Source organism: Calliopsis andreniformis, unplaced genomic scaffold (assembly GCF_051401765.1).
Source record: "Calliopsis andreniformis isolate RMS-2024a unplaced genomic scaffold, iyCalAndr_principal scaffold0014, whole genome shotgun sequence".
NCBI lineage: Eukaryota > Metazoa > Arthropoda > Insecta > Hymenoptera > Andrenidae > Calliopsis > Calliopsis andreniformis.
This window is the reverse complement of record NW_027480427.1, coordinates 266,532-286,004: the sequence shown is the minus strand read 5'-3', so window position 1 is coordinate 286,004 and position 19,473 is coordinate 266,532.

Genomic DNA, 19,473 nt, shown 5'->3' with positions numbered 1-19,473 from the left:
ATCATTTCTACGTTCCGGCAACCTAGGCTTCACCCCAGGGCGTTGTTCCACCAGATCGAATAGTTAGGGGCTAAGAAGTGAACGCCAGCAGCATAAAATACAATATAAATACAACAGTTCTTCCATCATATAAAACGAATAATTGCAACCAGTATGAAAGTTATGGTCATCTCTACGTTCCGGGCAGCCTAGGCTTCACTCTATGGCGTTCTTCCACCACATCGAATAGCTGCGGCGACAGAAGTCAACGCCTGAAGCATAAAATACAATAAAAATACAACAGTCTTTCCATCCTATAACAGGAATAATTGCAACCAGTCTGAAAGTGGTGGTCATTTCTACTTTCCGGGCAACCTAGGCTTCACCCTAGGGCGTTGCTCCAACAGATTGAATAGTTAGGGCCTTAGAAGTCAACGCCCGATGCATAAAATACAAAATAGATAGAACAGTTTTTCCATCGTGTAAAACGAATGATTGCTACCGGTGTGAAAGTTATGGTCATTTCTACGTTCCGGTCAACCTAGGCTTCACCATAGGGCGTTATTCCACCAGATCGAATAGTTAGGGCCTAAGAAGTCAAGGCCCGAATCATAAAATTCAATAAGGATGCAACAGTTTTTCCATCGTATAGCAGGAATAACTGCAAACAGTGTGAAAGTACTGGTCATTTCTACGTTCCGGGTAACCTAGGCTTTACTCTAGGGCGTTGTTCCACCAGATCGAACAGTTAGGGTCTAAGAAGGCAACGCCAGAAGCATAAAATACAATATAAATATAACAGTTTTTCCATCGTATAAAACGAATAATAGCAACCAGTGTGAAAGTTATGGTCATTTCTACGTTCCGGGCAACCTAGGCTTCACCCCAGGTCGTTGTTCCAGCAGAGCGAATAGTTAGGGCCTAAGAAGTGAACGCCAGCAGCATAAAATACAATATAAATACAACAGTTCTTCCATCATATAAAACGGGTAATTGCAACCAGTATGAAGGTTATGGTCATTTCTACGTTCCGGGCAACCTAGGCTTCACTCTAGGGCGTTGCTCCACCAGATCAAACAGTTAGTTCCTTAGAAGTCAACACCCGAAGCATAAAATACAAAATAAATAGAACAGTTTTTCCATAGTATAAAACGTATAATAGCAACCAGTGTGAAAGTTATGATCATTTCTACGTTCCGGCAACCTAGGCTTCACCCCAGGGCGTTGTTCCACCAGATCGAATAGTTAGGGGCTAAGAAGTGAACGCCAGCAGCATAAAATACAATATAAATACAACAGTTCTTCCATCATATAAAACGAATAATTGCTACCAGTATGAAAGTTATGGTCATTTCTACGTTCCGGGCAACCTAGGCTTCACTCTATGGCGTTCTTCCACCACATCGAATAGCTGCGGCCTCAGAAGTCAACGCCTGAAGCATAAAATACAATAAAAATACAACAGTCTTTCCATCCTATAACAGGAATAATTGCAACCAGTTTGAAAGTGATGGTCATTTCTACTTTCCGGGCAACCTAGGCTTCACCCTAGGGCGTTGCTCCAACAGATTGAATAGTTAGGGCCTTAGAAGTCAACGCCCGATGCATAAAATACAAAATAAATAGAACAGTTTTTCCATCGTGTAAAACGAATAATTGCTACCGGTGTGAAAGTTATGGTCATTTCTACGTTCCGGTCAACCTAGGCTTCACCATAGGGCGTTATTCCACCAGATCGAATAGTTAGGGCCTAAGAAGTCAACGCCCGAAGCATAAAATACAAAATAAATAGAACAGTTTTTCCATGGTATAAAACGAACACTTGCTACCAGTGTAAAAGTTATGGCCATTTCTACGTTCCGGGCAACCTACGGTTCACACTAGGGCGTTGTTCAACCAGATCGAATAGTTAGGGCCTAAGAAGTGAACTCCAGAAGCATAAAATACAATATATATACAACAGTTTTTCCATCATATAAAACGAGTAATTGCAACCAGTATGAAAGTTGTGGTCATTTCTACTTTCCGGGCAACCCTGGCTACACCCCAGGGCGTTGCTCCAACAGATCGAATAGTTAGGGCCTAAGAAGTGAACTCCAGAAGCATAAAATACAATATATATACAACAGTTTTTCCATCATATAAAACGAGTAATTGCAACTAGTATGAAAGTTGTGGTCATTTCTACTTTCCGGGCAACCCTGGCTACTCCGTAGGGCGTTGCTCCAACAGATCGAATAGTTAGGGCCTAAGAAGTGAACGCCAGAAGCATAAAGTACAATATAAATACAACAGTTTTTCCATCATATAAAACGAATAATTTCAACCAGTGTGAATGTTATGGTCATTTCTACATTCCGAGCAACCTAGGCTTCACTCTAGGGCGTTGATCCAACAGATTGAATAGTTAGGGCCTTAGCAGTCAACGCCCGAAGCATAAAATACAATACAAATATAACAGTCTTTCCATCATATAACAGGAATAATAGCAACCAGTTTGAAAGTGATGGTCATTTCTACGTTCCGGGCAACCTAGGCTTCACTCTAGAGCGTTGCTCCACCAGATCGAATAGTTAGTGCCTTAGAAGTCCACGGCCGAAGCATAAAATACAAAATAAATAGAACTGTTTTTCCGTCGTATAAAACGAATAATTGCAACCAGTATGAAAGTTAACGTCATTTCTACGTTCCGGGCAACCTAGGCTTCACTCTAGGGCGTTGCTCCACCAGATCGAATAGTTAGGGCCTTAGAAGTCAACGCCAGAATCATAAAATACATTAAAGATGCAACAGCTTTTCCATCGTATTAAACGAATAATTTCAACCAGTGTGAATGTTATGGTCATTTCTACATTCCGAGCAACCTAGGCTTCACTCTAGGGCGTTGATCCAACAGATTGAATAGTTAGGGCGTTAGGAGTCAACGCCCGAAGCATAAAATACAATATAAATATAACAGTCTTTCCATCATATAACAGGAGTAATAGCAACCAGTTTGAAAGTGATGGTCATTTCTACGTTCCGGGCAACCTAGGCTTCACTCTAGAGCGTTGCTCCACCAGATCGAATAGTTAGTGCCTTAGAAGTCAACGCCAGAAGCATAAAATACAATATAAATACAACAGTTTTTCCATCATATAAAACGAATAATTGCAACCAGTATGAAAGCTATGGTCATTTCTACTTTCCGGGCAACCCAGGCTTCACCATAGGGCGTTATTCCACCAGATTGAATAGTTAGGGCCTAACAAGTCAACGCCCGGAGCATAAAATACAAAATAAATGGAACAGTTCTTCCATGGTATAAAACGAACACTTGGTACCAGTGTAAAAGTTATGGTCATTTCTACGTTCCGGGCAACCTGGGCTTCACCCTAGGGCGTTGTTCCACCAGATCGAATAGTTAGGGGCTAAGAAGTGATCGCCAGCAGCATAAAATACAATATAAATACAACAGTTCTTCCATCATATAAAACGAATAATTGCAACCAGTATGAAAGTTATGGTCATTTCTACGTTCCGGGCAACCCAGTCTTCACTCTATGGCGTTCTTCCACCACATCGAATAGCTGCGGCCTCAGAAGTCAACGCCTGAAGCATAAAATACAATAAAAATACAACAGTCCTTCCATCCTATAACAGGAATAATTGCAACCAGTTTGAAAGTGATGGTCATTTCTACTTTCCGGGCAACCTAGGCTTCACCCTAGGGCGTTGCTCCAACAGATTGAATAGTTAGGGCCTTAGAAGTCAACGCCCGATGCATAAAGTACAAAATAAATAGAACAGTTTTTCCATCGTGTAAAACGAATAATTGCTACCGGTGTGAAAGTTATGGTCATTTCTACGTTCCGGTCAACCTAGGCTTCACCATAGGGCGTTATTCCACCAGATCGAATAGTTAGGGCCTAAGAAGTCAACGCCCGAAGCATAAAATACAAAATAAATAGAACAGTTTTTCCATGGTATAAAACGAACACTTGCTACCAGTGTAAAAGTTATGGCCATTTCTACGTTCCGGGCAACCTACGGTTCACACTAGGGCGTTGTTCAACCAGATCGAATAGTTAGGGCCTAAGAAGTGAACTCCAGAAGCATAAAATACAATATATATACAACAGTTTTTCCATCATATAAAACGAGTAATTGCAACCAGTATGAAAGTTGTGGTCATTTCTACTTTCCGGGCAACCCTGGCTACACCCCAGGGCGTTGCTCCAACAGATCGAATAGTTAGGGCCTAAGAAGTGAACGCCAGAAGCATAAAGTACAATATAAATACAACAGTTTTTCCATCATATAAAACGAATAATTTCAACCAGTGTGAATGTTATGGTCATTTCTACATTCCGAGCAACCTAGGCTTCACTCTAGGGCGTTGATCCAAGAGATTGAATAGTTAGGGCCTTAGAAGTCCACGGCCGAAGCATAAAATACAAAATAAATAGAACTGTTTTTCCGTCGTATAAAACGAATAATTGCAACCAGTATGAAAGTTAACGTCATTTCTACGTTCCGGGCAACCTAGGCTTCACTCTAGGGCGTTGCTCCACCAGATCGAATAGTTAGGGCCTTAGAAGTCAACGCCAGAATCATAAAATACAATATAAATATAACAGTCTTTCCATCATATAACAGGAGTAATAGCAACCAGTTTGAAAGTGATGGTCATTTCTACGTTCCGGGCAACCTAGGCTTCACTCTAGAGCGTTGCTCCACCAGATCGAATAGTTAGTGCCTTAGAAGTCAACGCCAGAAGCATAAAATACAATATAAATACAACAGTTTTTCCATCATATAAAACGAATAATTGCAACCAGTATGAAAGCTATGGTCATTTCTACTTTCCGGGCAACCCAGGCTTCACCATAGGGCGTTATTCCACCAGATTGAATAGTTAGGGCCTAACAAGTCAACGCCCGGAGCATAAAATACAAAATAAATGGAACAGTTCTTCCATGGTATAAAACGAACACTTGCTACCAGTGTAAAAGTTATGGTCATTTCTACGTTCCGGGCAACCTGGGCTTCACCCTAGGGCGTTGTTCCACCAGATCGAATAGTTAGGGGCTAAGAAGTGATCGCCAGCAGCATAAAATACAATATAAATACAACAGTTCTTCCATCATATAAAACGAATAATTGCAACCAGTATGAAAGTTATGGTCATTTCTACGTTCCGGGCAACCCAGTCTTCACTCTATGGCGTTCTTCCACCACATCGAATAGCTGCGGCCTCAGAAGTCAACGCCTGAAGCATAAAATACAATAAAAATACAACAGTCCTTCCATCCTATAACAGGAATAATTGCAACCAGTTTGAAAGTGATGGTCATTTCTACTTTCCGGGCAACCTAGGCTTCACCCTAGGGCGTTGCTCCAACAGATTGAATAGTTAGGGCCTTAGAAGTCAACGCCCGATGCATAAAGTACAAAATAAATAGAACAGTTTTTCCATCGTGTAAAACGAATAATTGCTACCGGTGTGAAAGTTATGGTCATTTCTACGTTCCGGTCAACCTAGGCTTCACCATAGGGCGTTATTCCACCAGATCGAATAGTTAGTGCCTTAGAAGTCCACGGCCGAAGCATAAAATACAAAATAAATAGAACTGTTTTTCCGTCGTATAAAACGAATAATTGCAACCAGTATGAAAGTTAACGTCATTTCTACGTTCCGGGCAACCTAGGCTTCACTCTAGGGCGTTGCTCCACCAGATCGAATAGTTAGGGCCTTAGAAGTCAACGCCAGAATCATAAAATACATTAAAGATGCAACAGCTTTTCCATCGTATTAAACGAATAATTTCAACCAGTGTGAATGTTATGGTCATTTCTACATTCCGAGCAACCTAGGCTTCACTCTAGGGCGTTGATCCAACAGATTGAATAGTTAGGGCGTTAGGAGTCAACGCCCGAAGCATAAAATACAATATAAATATAACAGTCTTTCCATCATATAACAGGAGTAATAGCAACCAGTTTGAAAGTGATGGTCATTTCTACGTTCCGGGCAACCTAGGCTTCACTCTAGAGCGTTGCTCCACCAGATCGAATAGTTAGTGCCTTAGAAGTCAACGCCAGAAGCATAAAATACAATATAAATACAACAGTTTTTCCATCATATAAAACGAATAATTGCAACCAGTATGAAAGCTATGGTCATTTCTACTTTCCGGGCAACCCAGGCTTCACCATAGGGCGTTATTCCACCAGATTGAATAGTTAGGGCCTAACAAGTCAACGCCCGGAGCATAAAATACAAAATAAATGGAACAGTTCTTCCATGGTATAAAACGAACACTTGGTACCAGTGTAAAAGTTATGGTCATTTCTACGTTCCGGGCAACCTGGGCTTCACCCTAGGGCGTTGTTCCACCAGATCGAATAGTTAGGGGCTAAGAAGTGATCGCCAGCAGCATAAAATACAATATAAATACAACAGTTCTTCCATCATATAAAACGAATAATTGCAACCAGTATGAAAGTTATGGTCATTTCTACGTTCCGGGCAACCCAGTCTTCACTCTATGGCGTTCTTCCACCACATCGAATAGCTGCGGCCTCAGAAGTCAACGCCTGAAGCATAAAATACAATAAAAATACAACAGTCCTTCCATCCTATAACAGGAATAATTGCAACCAGTTTGAAAGTGATGGTCATTTCTACTTTCCGGGCAACCTAGGCTTCACCCTAGGGCGTTGCTCCAACAGATTGAATAGTTAGGGCCTTAGAAGTCAACGCCCGATGCATAAAGTACAAAATAAATAGAACAGTTTTTCCATCGTGTAAAACGAATAATTGCTACCGGTGTGAAAGTTATGGCCATTTCTACGTTCCGGTCAACCTAGGCTTCACCATAGGGCGTTATTCCACCAGATCGAATAGTTAGGGCCTAAGAAGTCAACGCCCGAAGCATAAAATACAAAATAAATAGAACAGTTTTTCCATGGTATAAAACGAACACTTGCTACCAGTGTAAAAGTTATGGCCATTTCTACGTTCCGGGCAACCTACGGTTCACACTAGGGCGTTGTTCAACCAGATCGAATAGTTAGGGCCTAAGAAGTGAACTCCAGAAGCATAAAATACAATATATATACAACAGTTTTTCCATCATATAAAACGAGTAATTGCAACCAGTATGAAAGTTGTGGTCATTTCTACTTTCCGGGCAACCCTGGCTACACCCCAGGGCGTTGCTCCAACAGATCGAATAGTTAGGGCCTAAGAAGTGAACGCCAGAAGCATAAAGTACAATATAAATACAACAGTTTTTCCATCATATAAAACGAATAATTTCAACCAGTGTGAATGTTATGGTCATTTCTACATTCCGAGCAACCTAGGCTTCACTCTAGGGCGTTGATCCAAGAGATTGAATAGTTAGGGCCTTAGAAGTCCACGGCCGAAGCATAAAATACAAAATAAATAGAACTGTTTTTCCGTCGTATAAAACGAATAATTGCAACCAGTATGAAAGTTAACGTCATTTCTACGTTCCGGGCAACCTAGGCTTCACTCTAGGGCGTTGCTCCACCAGATCGAATAGTTAGGGCCTTAGAAGTCAACGCCAGAATCATAAAATACATTAAAGATGCAACAGCTTTTCCATCGTATTAAACGAATAATTTCAACCAGTGTGAATGTTATGGTCATTTCTACATTCCGAGCAACCTAGGCTTCACTCTAGGGCGTTGATCCAACAGATTGAATAGTTAGGGCGTTAGGAGTCAACGCCCGAAGCATAAAATACAATATAAATATAACAGTCTTTCCATCATATAACAGGAGTAATAGCAACCAGTTTGAAAGTGATGGTCATTTCTACGTTCCGGGCAACCTAGGCTTCACTCTAGAGCGTTGCTCCACCAGATCGAATAGTTAGTGCCTTAGAAGTCAACGCCAGAAGCATAAAATACAATATAAATACAACAGTTTTTCCATCATATAAAACGAATAATTGCAACCAGTATGAAAGCTATGGTCATTTCTACTTTCCGGGCAACCCAGGCTTCACCATAGGGCGTTATTCCACCAGATTGAATAGTTAGGGCCTAACAAGTCAACGCCCGGAGCATAAAATACAAAATAAATGGAACAGTTCTTCCATGGTATAAAACGAACACTTGCTACCAGTGTAAAAGTTATGGTCATTTCTACGTTCCGGGCAACCTGGGCTTCACCCTAGGGCGTTGTTCCACCAGATCGAATAGTTAGGGGCTAAGAAGTGATCGCCAGCAGCATAAAATACAATATAAATACAACAGTTCTTCCATCATATAAAACGAATAATTGCAACCAGTATGAAAGTTATGGTCATTTCTACGTTCCGGGCAACCCAGTCTTCACTCTATGGCGTTCTTCCACCACATCGAATAGCTGCGGCCTCAGAAGTCAACGCCTGAAGCATAAAATACAATAAAAATACAACAGTCTTTCCATCACATAAAACGAATAATTTCAACCAGTGTGAATGTTATGGTCATTTCTACATTCCGAGCAACCTAGGCTTCACTCTAGGGCGTTGATCCAAGAGATTGAATAGTTAGGGCCTTAGCAGTCAACGCCCGAAGCATAAAATACAATATAAATATAACAGTCTTTCCATCATATAACAGGAATAATAGCAACCAGTTTGAAAGTGATGGTCATTTCTACGTTCCGGGCAACCTAGGCTTCACTCTAGAGCGTTGCTCCACCAGATCGAATAGTTAGTGCCTTAGAAGTCAACGCCCGAAGCATAAAATACAATATAAGTATAACAGTCTTTCCATCATATAACAGGAATAATTGCAACCAGTATGAAAGTTATGGTCATTTCTACGTTCCGGGCAACCCAGGCTTCACCATAGGGCGTTATTCCACCAGATCGAATAGTTAGGGCCTAAGAAGTCAACGCCCGGAGCATAAAATACAAAATAAATGGAACAGTTCTTCCATGGTATAAAACGAACACTTGCTACCCGTGTAAAAGTTATGGTCTTTTCTACGTTCCCGGCAACCTAGGCTTCACCCTAGGGCGTTGTTCCACCAGATCGAATAGTTAGGGCCTAAGAACTGAACGCCAGAAGCATAGAATACAATAAAAATACAACAGTCTTTCCATCCTATAACTGGAATAATTGCAACCCGTGTGAAAGTGATGGTTATTTGTACGTTGCAGGCAACCTAGGCTTCACTCTAGGGCGCTGTTCCACAAGATCGAATTGTTAGGGCGTAAGAAGTCAACGCCAGAAGCATAAGATACAATATAAATATAACAGTTTTGCCATCGTATAGAACGAATAATAGCATCCAGTGTGAAAGTTATGGTCATTTCTACGTTCCGGGCAACCTAGGCTTCACTCTAGGGCGTTGCTCCACCACATCAAACAGTTAGTTCCTTAGAAGTCAACGCCCGAAGCATAAAATACAAAATAAATAGAACAGTTTTTCCTTAGTATAAAAGGAATAATAGCAACCAGTGTGAAAGTTATGATCATTTCTACGTTCCGGCAACCTAGGCCTCACCCTAGCGCGTTGTTCCACCAGACTGAATAATTAGGGCCTAAGAAGTGAACGCCAGCGGCATAAAATACAATATAAATACAACAGTTTTTCCATCATATAAAACGAATAATTGCATCCAGCATGAAAGTTATGGTCATTTCTACGTTCCGGGCAACCTAGGCTTCATTCTATGGCGTTCTTCCACGACATCGAATAGCAACGGCCTCAGAAGTCACCGCCTGAAGCATAAAATACAATAAAAATGCAACAGTCTTTCCGTCCTATAACAGGAATAATTGCAACCCGTGTGAAAGTTATGGCCATTTCTACGTTCCGGGCAACCTAGGCTTCACCCTAGGGCGTTGTTCCACCAGATTGAACAGTTAGGGCCTAAGAAGTGAACGCCAGAAGCATAAAATACAATATAAATACAACAGTTTTTCCATCGTGTAAAACGAATAATTGCTACCGGTGTGAAAGTTATGATCATTTCTACGTTCCGGTCAACCTAGGCTTCACCATAGGGCGTTATTCCACCAGATCGAATAGATAGGGCCTAAGAAGTCAACGCCCGAAGCATAAAATACAAAATAAATAGAACAGTTTTTCCATGGTATAAAACGAACACTTGCTACCAGTGTAAAAGTTATGGTCATTTCTACGTTCCGGGCAACCTAGGCTTTACCCTAGGGCGTTGTTCCACCAGATCGAATAGTTAGGGCCTAAGAAGTGAACGCCAGAAGCATAAAATACAATATAAATACAACAGTTTTTCCATCATATAAAACGAGTAATTGCAACCTGTATGAAAGTTGTGGTCATTTCTACTTTCCGGGCAACCCAGGCTACACCCTAGGGTGTTGCTCCAACAGATCGAATAGGTAGTGCCTTAGAAGTCAACGCCAGAAGCATAAAATACAAAATAAATAGAACAGTTTTTCCATCATATAAAACGAATAATTGCAACCAGTATGAAAGTTATGGTCATTTCTACGTTCCGGGCAACCCAGGCTTCACCATAGGGCGTTATTCCACCAGATCGAATAGTTAGGGCCTAAGAAGTCAACGCCCGGAGCATAAAATACAAAATAAATAGAACAGTTTTTCCATGGTATAAAACGAACACTTGGTACCCGTGTAAAAGTTATGGTCATTTCTACGTTCCGGGCAACCTAGGCTTCACCCTAGGGCGTTGTTCCACCAGATCGAATAGTTAGGGCCTAAGAAGTGAACGCCAGAAGCATAGAATACAATAAAAATACAACAGTCTTTCCATCCTATAACTGGAATAATTGCAACCCGTGTGAAAGTGGTGGTCATTTGTACGTTCCAGGCAACCTAGGCTTCACTCTATGGCGTTCTTCAACCACATCGAATAGCTGCGGCCTCAGAAGTCAACGCCTGAAGCATAAAATACAATAAAAATACGACAGTCTTTCCATCCTATAACAGGAGTAATTGCAACCCTTGTGAAAGTGATGGTCATTTGTACGTTCCAGGCAACCTAGGCATCACTCTAGGGCGTTGTTCCACCAGATCGAATTGTTATGGCCTAAGAAGTCAACGCCAGAAGCATAAGATGCAATATAAATATAACAGTTTTTCCATCGTATAGAACGAATAATAGCAACCAGTGTGAAAGTTATGGTCATTTCTACTTTCCGGGCAACGTAGGCTTCACGCCTGGGGCGTTGCTCCACCAGATCAAACAGTTAGGGCCTTAGAAGTCAACGCCCGAAGCATAAAATACAATATAAATACAACAGTTTTTCCACCATATAAAACGAATAATTGCAACCAGTATGAAAGTTATGGTCATTTCTACGTTCCGGGCAACCCAGGCTTCACCATAGGGCGTTATTCCACCAGATCGAATAGTTAGGGCCTAAGAAGTCAACGCCCGGAGCATAAAATTCCAACTAAATAGAACAGTTTTTCCATGGTATAAAACGAACACTTGCTACCCGTGTAAAAGTTATGGTCATTTCTACGTTCCGGGCAACCTAGGCTTCACCCTAGGGCGTTGTTCCACCAGATCGAATAGTTAGGGCCTAAGAAGTGAACGCCAGAAGCATAAAATACAATATAGATACAACAGTTTTTCCATCATATAAAACGAGTAATTGCAACCTGTATGAAAGTTGTGGTCATTTCTACTTTCCGGGCAACCCAGGCTACACCCTAGGGCGTTGCTCCAAAAGATCGAATAGTTAGTGCCTTAGAAGTCCACGGCCGAAGCATAAAATACAAAATAAATACAACAGTTCTTCCATCATATAAAACGAATAATTGCAACCAGTATGAAAGTTATGGTCATTTCTACGTTCCGGGCAACCTAGGCTTCACTCTATGGCGTTCTTCCACCACATCGAATAGCTGCGGCCTCAGAAGTCAACGCCTGAAGCATAAAATACAATAAAAATACAACAGTCTTTCCATCCTATAACAGGAATAATTGCAACCAGTTTGAAAGTGATGGTCATTTCTACTTTCCGGGCAACCTAGGCTTCACCCTAGGGCGTTGCTCCAACAGATTGAATAGTTAGGGCCTTAGAAGTCAACGCCCGATGCATAAAGTACAAAATAAATAGAACAGTTTTTCCATCGTGTAAAACGAATAATTGCTACCGGTGTGAAAGTTATGGTCATTTCTACGTTCCGGTCAACCTAGGCTTCACCATAGGGCGTTATTCCACCAGATCGAATAGTTAGGGCCTAAGAAGTCAACGCCCGAAGCATAAAATACAAAATAAATAGAACAGTTTTTCCATGGTATAAAACGAACACTTGCTACCAGTGTAAAAGTTATGGCCATTTCTACGTTCCGGGCAACCTACGCTTCACACTAGGGCGTTGTTCAACCAGATCGAATAGTTAGGGCCTAAGAAGTGAACTCCAGAAGCATAAAATACAATATATATACAACAGTTTTTCCATCATATAAACCGAGTAATTGCAACCAGTATGAAAGTTGTGGTCATTTCTACTTTCCGGGCAACCCTGGCTACACCCCAGGGCGTTGCTCCAACAGATCGAATAGTTAGGGCCTAAGAAGTGAACGCCAGAAGCATAAAGTACAATATAAATACAACAGTTTTTCCATCATATAAAACGAATAATTTCAACCAGTGTGAATGTTATGGTCATTTCTACATTCCGAGCAACCTAGGCTTCACTCTAGGGCGTTGATCCAAGAGATTGAATAGTTAGGGCCTTAGCAGTCAACGCCCGAAGCATAAAATACAATATAAATATAACAGTCTTTCCATCATATAACAGGAATAATAGCAACCAGTTTGAAAGTGATGGTCATTTCTACGTTCCGGGCAACCTAGGCTTCACTCTAGAGCGTTGCTCCACCAGATCGAATAGTTAGTGCCTTAGAAGTCAACGCCCGAAGCATAAAATACAATATAAATATAACAGTCTTTCCATCATATAACGGGAATAATAGCAACCAGTTTGAAAGTGATGGTCATTTCTACGTTCCGGGCAACCTAGGCTTCACTCTAGAGCGTTGCTCCACCAGATCGAATAGTTAGTGCCTTAGAAGTCAACGCCAGAAGCATAAAATACAATATAAATACAACAGTTTTTCCATCATATAAAACGAATAATTGCAACCAGTATGAAAGTTATGGTCATTTCTACGTTCCGGGCAACCCAGGCTTCACCATAGGGCGTTATTCCACCAGATCGAATAGTTAGGGCCTAAGAAGTCAACGCCCGGAGCATAAAATACAAAATAAATGGAACAGTTCTTCCATGGTATAAAACGAACACTTGCTACCCGTGTAAAAGTTATGGTCTTTTCTACGTTCCCGGCAACCTAGGCTTCACCCTAGGGCGTTGTTCCACCAGATCGAATAGTTAGGGCCTAAGAAGTGAACGCCAGAAGCATAAAATACAATATAAATACAACAGTTTTTCCATCATATAAAACGAATAATTTCAACCAGTGTGAATGGTATGGTCATTTCTACATTCCGAGCAACCTAGGCTTCACTCTAGGGCGTTGGTCCAACAGATTGAATAGTTAGGGCCTTAGGAGTCAACGCCTGAAGCATAAAATACAATATAAATATAACAGTCTTTCCATCATACAACAGGAATAATAGCAACCAGTTTTAAAGTGATGGTCATTTCTACGTTCCGGGCAACCTAGGCTTCACTCTAGAGCGTTGCTCCACCAGATCGAATAGTTAGTGCCTTAGAAGTCAACGCCAGAAGCATAAAATACAATATAAATACAACAGTTTTTCCATCATATAAAACGAATAATTGCAACCAGTATGAAAGTTATGGTCATTTCTACGTTCCGGGCAACCCAGGCTTCACCATAGGGCGTTATTCCACCAGATTGAATAGTTAGGGCCTAAGAAGTCAACGCCCGGAGCATAAAATACAAATTAAATGGAACAGTTCTTCCATGGTATAAAACGAACACTTGCTACCAGTGTAAAAGTTATGGTCATTTCTACGTTCCGGGCAACCTAGGCTTCACCCTAGGGCGTTGTTCCACCAGATCGAATAGTTGGGGCCTAAGAAGTGAACGCCAGAAGCATAGAATACAATAAAAATACAACAGTCTTTCCATCCTATAACTGGAATAATTGCAACCCGTGTGAAAGTGATGGTCATTTGTACGTTCCAGGCAACCTAGGCTTCACTCTAGGGCGTTGTTCCACCAGATCGAATTGTTAGGGCCTAAGAAGTCAACGCTAGAAGCATAGGATACAATATAAATATAACAGTTTTGCCATCGTATAGAACGAATAATAGCATCCAGTGTGAAAGTTATGGTCATTTCTACGTTCCGGGCAACCTAGGCTTCACTCTAGGGCGTTGCTCCACCAGATCAAACAGTTAGTTCCTTAGAAGTCAACGCCCGAAGCATAAAATACAAAATAAATAGAACAGTTTTTCCATAGTATAAAACGAATAATAGCAACCAGTGTAAAAGTTATTGTCATTTCTACGTTCCGGGCAACCTAGGCTTCACCGTAGGGCGTTGTTCCACCAGATCGAATAGTTAGGGCCTAAGAAGTGAACGCCCGAAGCATAAAATACGATATAAATGCAACAGTTCTTCCATCATATAAGACGAATAATTGCAACCAGTGTGAAAGTTATGGTCATTTCTACGTTCCGGGCAACCTAGGCTTCACTCTAGGGCGTTGCTCCAACATATTGAAAAGTTAGGGCCTTTGAAGTCAACGCCCGATGCATAAAATACAAAATAAATAGAACAGTTTTTCCATCGTGTAAAACGAATAATTGCTACCGGTGTGAAAGTTATGGTCATTTCTACGTTCCGGTCAACCTAGGCTTCACCATAGAGCGTTATTCCACCAGATCGAATAGTTAGGGCCTAAGAAGTGAACTCCAGAAGCATAAAATACAATATAAATACAACAGTTTTTCCATCATACAAAACGAATAATTGCAACCAGTATGAAAGCTAGGGTCATTTCTACCTTACGGGCAACCTAGGCTACTCCCTAGGGCGTTGCTCTTACAGATTGCATAGTTAGGGCCTTAGAAGTTAATGACCGAAGCATAAAATGCAATAAAAATACAACAGTTTTTCCATCGTATAATGGTATTAATTGCAACCAGTTTGAAAGTGATGGTCATTTCTACGTTCCGGGCAACCTAGGCTTCACTCTAGGGCGTTGCTCCACCAGATCGAATAGATAGGGCCTTAGAACTCAACGCCAGAAGCATAAAATACAAAATAAGTAGAACAGTTTTTCCATCGTGTAAAACGAATAATTGCTACCGGTGTGAAAGTTATGGTCATTTCTACGTTCCGGTCAACCTAGGCTTCACCATAGAGCGTTATTCCACCAGATCGAATAGTTAGGGCCTAAGAAGTGAACTCCAGAAGCATAAAATACAACATAAATACAACAGTCTTTCCGTCCTATAACAGGGATAATTGCAACCCGTGTGAAAGTGATGGTCATTTGTACGTTCCAGGCAACCTACGCTTCACTCTAGGGCGTTGCTCCACCAGATCGAATAGTTAGGGCCTTAGAACTCAACGCCAGAAGCATAAAATACAATAAAGATGCAACAGCTTTTCCATCGTATAAAACGAATAATTGCTACCAGTATGGAAGTGATGGTTATTTCTACGTTCCGGGCAACCTAGGCTTCACTCTAGGGCGTTGCTCCAACAGATTGAATAGTTCGGGCCTTAGCAGTCAACGCCCGAAGCATAAAATACAATATAATTACAACAGTTTTTCCATCATATAACAGGTATAATTGCAACCAGTTTGAAAGTGATGGTCATTTCTACTTTCCGGGCAACCTAGGCTTCACTCTAGGGCGTTGTTCCACCAGATCGAATAGTTAGGGCCTAAGAAGTGAACGAAAGCAGAATAAAATACAATATAAATACAACAGTTCTTCCATCATATAAAACGAATAATTGCAACCCGTATGAAAGTTATGGTCATTTGTACGTTCCAGGCAACCTAGGCTTCACTCTAGGGCGTTGTTCCACCAGATCAAACAGTTAGATCCATAGAAGTTAACGCCCGAAGCATAAAATACAAAATAAATAGAACAGTTTTTCCATAGTATAAAACGAATAATAGCAACCAGTTTGAAAGTTATGATCATTTCTACGTTCCGGCAACCTAGGCTTCACCCCAGGGCGTTGTTCCACCAGATCGAATAGTTAGGGCCTAAGAAGTGAACGAAAGCACGATAAAATACAATATAAATACAACAGTTCTTCCATCATATAAAACGAATAATTGCAACCCGTATGAAAGTTATGGTCATTTCTACGTATCGGGCAACCTAGGCTTCACTCTATGGCGTTCTTCCACGACATCGAATAGCAACGGCCTCAGAAGTCAACGCCTGAAGCATAAAATACAATAAAAATACAACAGTCTTTCCGTCCTATAACAGGGATAATTGCAAACCGTGTGAAAGTGATGGTCATTTGTACGTTCCAGGCAACCTAGGCTTCACTCTAGGGCGTTGCTCCACCAGATCAAACAGTTAGTTCCATAGAAGTCAACGCCCGAAGCATAAAATACAAAATAAATAGAACAGTTTTTCCATAGTATAAAACGAGTAATAGCAACCAGTTTGAAAGTTATGATCATTTCTACGTTCCGGCAACCTAGGCTTCACCCCAGGGCGTTGTTCCACCAGATCGAATAGTTAGGGCCTAAGAAGTGAACGAAAGCAGCATAAAATACAATATAAATACAACTGTTCTTCCATCATATAAAACGAATAATTGCAACCAGTATGAAAGTTATGGTCATTTCTACGTTCCGGGCAACCTAGGCTTCACTCTATGGCGTTCTGCCACCACATCGAATAGCTGCGGCCTAAGAAGTCAACGCCAGAAGCATAAGATACAATATAAATATAATAGTTTTTCCATCGTATAGAACGAATAATAGCAACCAGTGTGAAAGTTATGTTCATTTCTACTTTCCGGGCAACCTAGGCTTCAGGCCTAGGGCGTTGCTCCAACAGATTGAATAGTTCGGGCCTTAGCAGTCAACGCCCGAAGCATAAAATACAATATAATTACAACAGTTTTTCCATCATATAACAGGTATAATTGCAACCAGTTTGAAAGTGATGGTCATTTCTACTTTCCGGGCAACCTAGGCTTCACTCTAGGGCGTTGCTCCACCAGATCGAATAGTTAGTGCCTTAGAAGTCAACGCCAGAAGCATAAAATACAATATAAACGCAGCAGTTTTTCCAACGTATAAAACGAATAATTGCAACCAGTATGAAAGTTATGGTCATTTCTTCGTTCTGGGCAACCTAGGCTTCACTCTATGGCGTTCTTCCACTACATCGAATAGCAACGGCCTCAGAAGTCAATGCCTGAAGCATAAAATACAATAAAAATACAACAGTCTTTCCGTCCTATAACAGGTATAATTGCAACCCGTGTGAAAGTGATGGTCATTTGTACGTTCCAGGCAACCTAGGCTTCACTCTAGGGCGTTGTTCCACCAGATCAAACAGTTAGATCCATAGAAGTTAACGCCCGAAGCATAAAATACAAAATAAATAGAACAGTTTTTCCATAGTATAAAACGAATAATAGCAACCAGTTTGAAAGTTATGATCATTTCTACGTTCCGGCAACCTAGGCTTCACCCCAGGGCGTTGTTCCACCAGATCGAATGGTTAGGGCCTAAGAAGTGAACGAAAGCAGCATAAAATACAATATAAATACAACAGTTCTTCCATCATATAAAACGAATAATTGCAACCCGTATGAAAGTTATGGTCATTTCTACGTACCGGGCAACCTAGGCTTCACTCTATGGCGTTCTTCCACGACATCGAATAGCAACGGCCTCAGAAGTCAACGCCTGAAGCATAAAATACAATAAAAATACAACAGTCTTTCCGTCCTATAACAGGGATAATTGCAACCCGTGTGAAAGTGATGGTCATTTGTACGTTCCAGGCAACCTAGGCTTCACTCTAGGGCGTTGCTCCACCAGATCAAACAGTTAGTTCCATAGAAGTCAACGCCCGAAGCATAAAATACAAAATAAATAGAACAGTTCTTCCATAGTATCAAACGAGTAATAGCAACCAGTTTGAAAGTTATGATCATTTCTACGTTCCGGCAACCTAGGCTTCACCCCAGGGCGTTGTTCCACCAGATCGAATAGTTAGGGCCTAAGAAGTGAACGAAAGCAGCATAAAATACAATATAAATACAACAGTTCTTCCATCATATAAAACGAATAATTGCAACCAGTATGAAAGTTATGGTCATTTCTACGTTCCGGGCAACCTAGGCTTCACTCTATGGCGTTCTGTCACCACATCGAATAGCTGCGGCCTAAGAAGTCAACGCCAGAAGCATAAGATACAATATAAATATAATAGTTTTTCCATCGTATAGAACGAATAATAGCAACCAGTGTGAAAGTTATGTTCATTTCTACTTTCCGGGCAACCTAGGCTTCAGGCCTAGGGCGTTGCTCCAACAGATTGAATAGTTCGGGCCTTAGCAGTCAACGCCCGAAGCATAAAATACAATATAATTACAACAGTTTTTCCATCATATAACAGGTATAATTGCAACCAGTTTGAAAGTGATGGTCATTTCTACTTTCCGGGCAACCTAGGCTTCACTCTAGGGCGTTGCTCCACCAGATCGAATAGTTAGTGCCTTAGAAGTCAACGCCAGAAGCATAAAATACAATATAAACACAGCCGTTTTTCCAACGTATAAATCGAATAATTGCAACCAGTATGAAATTTATGGTCATTTCTACGTTCCGGGCAACCTAGGCTTCACTCTAGGGCGTTGCTCCACCAGATCAAACAGTTAGGGCCTTAGAAGTCAACGCCCGAAGCATAAAATACAAAATAAGTAGAACAGTTTTTCCATCGTGTAAAACGAATAATTGCTACCGGTGTGAAAGTTATGGTCATTTCTACGTTCCGGTCAACCTAGGGTTCACCATAGAGCGTTATTCCACCAGATCGAATAGTTAGGGCCTAAGAAGTGAACTCCAGAAGTATAAAATACAACATAAATACAACAGTCTTTCCGTCCTATAACAGGGATAATTGCAACCCGTGTGAAAGTGATGGTCATTTGTACGTTCCAGGCAACCTACGCTTCACTCTAGGGCGTTGCTCCACCAGATCGAATAGTTAGGGCCTTAGAACGCAACGCCAGAAGCATAAAATACAATAAAGATGCAACAGCTTTTCCATCGTATAAAACGAATAATTGCTACCAGTATGGAAGTGATGATCATTTCTACGTTCCGGGCAACCTAGGCTTCACTCTAGGGCGTTGCTCCAACAGATTGAATAGTTCGGGCCTTAGCAGTCAACGCCCGAAGCATAAAATACAATATAATTACAACAGTTTTTCCATCATATAACAGGTATAATTGCAACCAGTTTGAAAGTGATGGTCATTTCTACTTTCCGGGCAACCTAGGCTTCACTCTAGGGCGTTGCTCCACCAG